The 6,442-nt window shown below is 48.3% G+C and overlaps 1 pseudogene; it reads right to left on the bottom strand.

Moving 5' to 3' along the window:
* Positions 1 to 341: 341 nt before the first annotated feature.
* LOC144094389 (uncharacterized) lies at positions 342 to 5,881 on the bottom strand (annotated as a pseudogene).
* Between the last annotated feature and the right edge of the window lie 561 nt (positions 5,882 to 6,442).

The following is a 6,442-nucleotide window of genomic DNA, read 5'->3' as shown; positions in this document are numbered from 1 at the left end:
CGTAAACGTCCGACGCAGCTTTCTTGTGGCGGCCGCCATTGGCCTGTTTTCTGTTCGGAAGTTGGGTTCAGCTGAAGCGCGAGCTGCAGCCATCCTCCTGCATGCTCTTACTATGTGCCCTCGTTGCTTGCAGAAGTGGCACTGCACATTAATGAATGTGCAACTGCTTGGCGAATGCGCACCCTTGCAGCGGAAACATCCACTTGTGCTTTCAGGCGAACCAGCCTGCTTCTGGGTTCCCTCCTGGGCTGTCACTGGTGCAGGGACCTTCGTAACACATTGGTCGAGACTGTTCCCCCTCAAGACGATGTGGCACTGCCGCGAATTTGCTCGGTCTGTCGCTACACAGATTTCATTGCCATGGCTTTCTCCTGAGCTATCGCAAACGTAAGCTCTGGCTCTGCCAGCAACCGACGCTGAAGAGTCTCGCTTCGCACCCCGCACACCAGCCGGTCGCGCAACATGTCGCCGAGCGATGCACCGAAATTGCAATGTTCCGAGAGACGCCTCAGTTCTGCGATGTAGTCGGCAATCGACTCACCGGGCTGCTGCTGACGCGTGCCAAACTTGAAACGCTGTGCTGTCACCGATGGTCGCGACGAGAAGTGGTTTGAAAGACACCTGGCGATCTCATCCTAAGCCATCGCCGACGGCGCATCCGGAGAACAAAGGGAGCGAATGATGGCATACGTTGCTAGACCGCAAACGCTGCAGAGTGTTGCTCGCTTCTTCTCGTTACCGTCAATGTCGTTTGCTTGAAAGAAAAATTCAAGGCGCTCCAATTACAAGGGCCAAGACGTCGCCTCCGTCGGAACGAATTCCCCATTCGTGCCCAGTGCAGCTGCCATTTTCTCTACCGCCAATCCCTTCAGCTAGCCCTACGCCAAATCAGGCCTAAATTTCGATCCTTCACCAATTATGTTACATCCTTTATTGCCGAAGGCAGGGTACAGACTGGCGGGAAAGCCGCCGTTACGTGAGACATGGTAACACAGGGTTGCTTGGCCCCAAGATTGTTCCGCAATAACATTAGCCATACTAGCAACGCGACGAACAGGGCGCGCACTAAAACTGCTAAAACAAACAATGGACACCACGATGTGGCTGCGTACAGACAGGCGGGAGATCGCAGAATACGGCAAGGCCACAGCGCACAAGCATGCCACGAACAATCGATAGGCCTACTGCACAGTTTGCGCGGCGGCCAGCAGACGTGTGAGGCCCGTTTCACATGCTGCGACTGGACCGAAAATATCCGGTGTAGTCGGTGAGGCCGCAGTGCGATTTTTGGTCACTGCTTTCACATGCAACACCGACGCAACCAATTCGGTTGGAGGGACAGGCAAAATTTCTTGATTTTCGCATAGGCAACCCATTATTAAATGCGACAGAAATGTCTCACAGAATGTGGTGATAATTTTATGACCAGCATATTTTTAGATGCAAGGCAATATTTCGCATGTTTTGATTAGAATAAACAGTTTTGCTTCCACCGCGGCAACAGCTCCCACGTGACCCCATGTCGCATGCCTTCTCGGCGCTCCCCAATGGTCAGTCGCAGAGCGAACACACCGACGCTGCAACTGAATTCCAACAGGACGAAACTCGATCGCAAGCCGTCTGCGACTAGACCGACGGCCCTCCCCAGTCGCAGACCGGCTGAATTCACAGTGTTGCAGGAGAAAATCGCATGCATGTGAAACGGGCCTGAGACACGGCCACACAGCATTGGTAGCACTGGCGTGATGACACTGTCATGTGATCACTGTTGGGAGGCAGCATTGGCTGCTTTTTCTTCTCACTTTTTTCTCTTCACCTTTTTCTTATTCCCGAGTTTTGCTGGCTTTCCTGTCTGGGCTGCCTCAAAGCCACCTAGACTAGGGAGAAGGCCTCCCCACTCGCCCCGTGACGTCACCACACCAGGCCCTGCTCTGCCTGTACACGCCCAACTCCGCCGCTGACCCGCGCGCGGGTCGCTTGCACTTGAAGCAAGTTGTGTGACAATTAGAGGTGCTGATTACAGCTTTCCAATGATGGGCAATTAATAAACCACTGATACTAAGGGGTGAAAATGCATGGAAGTGGAAGTTTTTCTGGCTGCTTACAAATCAGTAGAAATACAGCACAGAAATACACAATTATGACATGAAAAGACAGTTGGTGGTGTTAAATGACACGTTTATTTCCATGGTCACTCGCAATGAGACACATCTAATGAGCAAACAACTTGACATTTTATTACAAACATGCGCAACATATAACGATGTGCAAGCCATATGCTTTACTTTTGTATTCTGCCCCATGCAAACATAACCCAACATACAACCAATGTGAAAGCCAGTTGCCTAGCATTACATGGGTTGTTTTGAAATTCATTTGAGGGTCATCAGTTTTCTCTGTTTAGCATGCACCTGCTTTCTGGTGAGGCCATCATTTCTAGCAGCTGCATAGTTTTTTAGCAATGTGTTGATGGCAGGCTTCACTATATTGTGACGAACTAGATCTGGACAGTGACCATTTGCACAAACATCAACATCTTCTCTATCAGCCAGCAGAAACTTCATGATGCTTAGTAGAACCAGCCTCTGGTTACTTTCAGCATGAAATAAATGCTCGCACTCCTTGGCTGTCACTTGCTCCAAAACAATCTTTGTACATAATACCGTATGCACAACAAATGGCTGAGGAAACTTCAGACCCCCTCTGCTCATATCATCGATTAGAACATGGTCACTTTGCTGAAGTTCTCTCTCTCTGATTGTGAGCTGCAGTAAACAGTCATCACAAGGCTGACGCCGTAGCGCAGCATGTGCACAGAAACCTGCTATATATACTATAGCTGGCATGTCCTTTCGCGGTTTCTTTATTTCAGCGTCAGATAAACAAACCTTGTATTTTTTAATTAGAGCTTCAGGGCATGGCTCTGGCTCGTTCTCTTCCTTAGATGAATCAGTGAAATCTTTCAACAGTAGTGTGTTTTGGATGCGTATCTTTGTTTCCGCTTCAAACACTTCAGTTATTGAGACATTGTAATGCGAACCACACAATCGTCTGTACTTTCCAAACCTTGCCTCAAGTGCATCAGTTTGAAACTTCCCCAAAAGAACATATTTAAAACCAAGTTCATCCAGGCAGTATCGTGCTACTTTTATTAATGCGTACGTTGACTGTCTCAGAGCGGAATGGGTCTCATTGGTAAGCGTGCCTGTCTGCATGCCTCTCGATTTCCAGTTGTCAAGCCAAGTAGCAAATTTATCTAAGAATTCGATCTGCTTGCAACTCATTGCACTTATTGGTTCTTGCCAAGGATCGCGCAGTCTCCATCCCTTTTGGGGAGTTTTTACGTTTACTATGTTCCACCACCTTAAAACAAGGTCGATAAATTCAGCCGTTTCTTCAGGGAGAAATAGCTTCAGCTCAGTTCCTCTAAGCCGTAAAGCTGACGAGACGAAGCTGCTAAAGATTTTCATAGCGAGCTTCACGTTCTGTCGCTCAAGGTTCGTGGGGTTCAGTGATTTATAAGTGAGGCCATACGCAACCTTAACAACACTGTCTTGTTCAGCTTCGTAGAGCTTCTTTAGCGAAGTGAATGAAGCCCCTTGCATTTTTACACCCTGTTCTTGTTCACTTTCAAAAGGTGGAAAATACAGGCACTTGTCACAGGTCTTTTGGTTTAACCAGTTATTGCGAATGCACTTGAGCTAATGAACTGTGTCAATTATATGAAATAAAGGCAGCTGCTGTTGTGCTGGATGGGGGTATACAATTAGTGGCTTATGATTTCGACCAAACAATGACATTACCTTCCTGTTAATAGAGTTGTTGTCGGTAATGACGGCAACTACATGAAGACCAGCATCTTCCAAGTTCATAATTACTCCTCGCAGAACACGATGAAGTTCCTCTGCAGTTATCCTAGACACAGGAAGTATGTGTGCAACATCTTTGTATGATGACAGTAATGACTGTACCATAAAGACGTGAGCTGTTTTTGCTGGCTCGGCACAGTTAGCAGCAGCTCCTATAAGACGACCCCCTTTATATTCGAAAAACTGCTGGAGGTGTATTTCGTTCATCATCAGTACAATGTTCCTTTCATGAGGATTAAGCAAACCAGCTCGTCTTTTCATGTACCTCAAGAAGCCTTCTTCAGTTTGCTCTTTTGATGGACTCACATCTTGAGCTGCACAAACTCTCTTAATAGTTGTAGCGTGAGGCAACACCACTTTACCACTGCTTCGAAGAAAGTTATACGCATGGGGTGAAATTGTGTGGAACACAGCAGACAAAACTAATAGTTCAGCTGAATACCTGCAACCATTGTTTTTCTTCCCCATGAGTTCAAACTGCTCTTTCAGGAAAAATAATGCGTCTGCCCTTTCATGCTCTGTTATCTCGTCATCAGAAATATCATCAAGGAGAGCAACAATCAGTTTGAGCGCAGCACTCACTCTGTCCTGTTTTTGATGGCTTCGATCAGTGCAGTATCCCTGCACATTGTCTAGAAGTCTCTCCAAGACACGAAAATCGAGAACTTGACCAGGGATTTCAAGCTCTTCATTTGATGCCAGCTGCACATGTTTCCAAAACACGCGAACACACATATCGGCTGACACTGTCACTGATGCCAGGAGCTCTGGCGCTTGTGTTGTTGGCTCAAGGTGAGCAAATATTATGCACTTATCACAACACACATTCGTCCAATAATCTTTTTGATGCAGACGTTGGAGACGTGCAGAAATGTCTTCCAAGCTCTGTATCTTATTCATTGCTTCTTCCATCTCGAAAGCTGCTGCTGATTGTTGAATGGCTTCTTGGAGTTGTGCATTTTCGTTCCGTCTGCGCTTCACCTCAGGTTCTTCTCGTGACTGTCTTGTAGCGGACAGGTAACTTGGGCAGTCAGGAAAGAGAGTCGGAACTGCGTCAGACGTTATCCGAGTTATCTTCATAGGCACTTCTATAGTTCGTCCGTCGACATCCGTGTAAGTTGAAGTTGTGCGCAGGTGCTCAGGCTTGAAATGCCGTTCACAAACCTGTACATATGACAGCAAAAAAAGCGCTGTTAGCAAATAATGCATAATAATATGCATGCATGCCAATATCGGCCTGGCATGACCGCTAGTTTTGTAGATTTTGTCTGTAAAACATGACCCTAGCGCTCATTGAGGTGTCCGTACGTACGCAAACTCTACTCGCTCTTAGTGCCGATTCCAAAGTGTGATCACCCCAAACAAAGCAAAGACGGGCATGAGAAAAGTTACCGCAGCAAACATTTAACTCATCGTGCAGTGTAACGCTTGAGTGGCTTCTCGCATATGTCCACACCACTCTTCTGTAAAGAACAGCTCAGCATGAATGAGAATAGAAGAAAAGTCGCTGCTTGCCTTAGGATCCTTCAGGGTCGACACGTCGACATCATCTCTCCGCACGGCACGCTGCCAAAGCGATTTTCGTGTGGGATCACTCGGAAAAGAAAACAGCCGCACCTTGGGCCCATTATCGTATCCGCCTCTGCAATTTGGCACGCAACAGCGACCCATATTTGCACATGCACGCCAAACGCACGTGGCGCGGAAGACGGACGACTGATGCCTCGCTTGCTCACACAACAACAAAAAAAAAAACTCTTTCAGCGCCACCTATCGATAAACGAAAAAACTTCCGGCAAAGCGATGAAACGCGCTGCGCAGAGAATGTGGCGAGGTCGGCTAGGTGGCGCTCGCTTCGCCCGAGTGGCCCTCACTGAGCCGTCCGAGGGAGCAGCGCCTCCGCTGGCTCGAGGGATTTTTGCGCCGGCCAGGTCAGGGCAAGGTGGGGTGACGTCAGAGGGTTTGCCGGAGAGAGTGAACAGGCCTGCTAGTAGTCTAGGTGGCTTTGGCTGCCTGCATGGTCTTTCTCTCTCTCTCTGCGCCACTTTTCCTCCCTGCCCATGATCGTAGGAGTCTGCAAGTTCCGAGAACTCTGCCAACGCGACGCGAATCTACAGGCGCGTTAAAGGCAGATTATTGTTGGGAGTTGCTGCAGGGGGGGGGGGGTGCGAGGAGTAGGCAGGGAGGGAAGGTGCAGCGGCAGTTCTGCTTTTGCATTATCGCCTTTTCAACGAAGACATGGTTAGGTTGGTTAGGTCTCTGCGCCTCCCCGCATCACACGGAGCGTCGGCGGTGCAAAAAAGCTTTAATCTTTTTTCACTTTTTCTTTCTTTCCGCTGAAATACTGCTTGAATGGTCGAATAAAGCTGCATGGCTTGGGCGCGGCTGGTCGTGAAAGTTCATCTTAACCGATAAGCGCGTGCGCAGTGTACATTTTAAGCGGCTTTTTTTTTTTGCATTGACTTTATGGGAAACCAAACAAACGACCTCCACTGTTCGTCTGAACTGAGAGTTCACCTTAAGCGAGCTCGTTGCGCTTCGGTTGCTGGCAAGTCCCGATGGCTGCTGCTGAC

This window comes from Amblyomma americanum, chromosome 6 (assembly GCF_052857255.1).
Source record: "Amblyomma americanum isolate KBUSLIRL-KWMA chromosome 6, ASM5285725v1, whole genome shotgun sequence".
Lineage (NCBI taxonomy): Eukaryota > Metazoa > Arthropoda > Arachnida > Ixodida > Ixodidae > Amblyomma > Amblyomma americanum.
The sequence above is the reverse complement of the archived record's forward strand: the minus strand, read 5'-3'. Positions and strand labels throughout refer to the sequence as shown.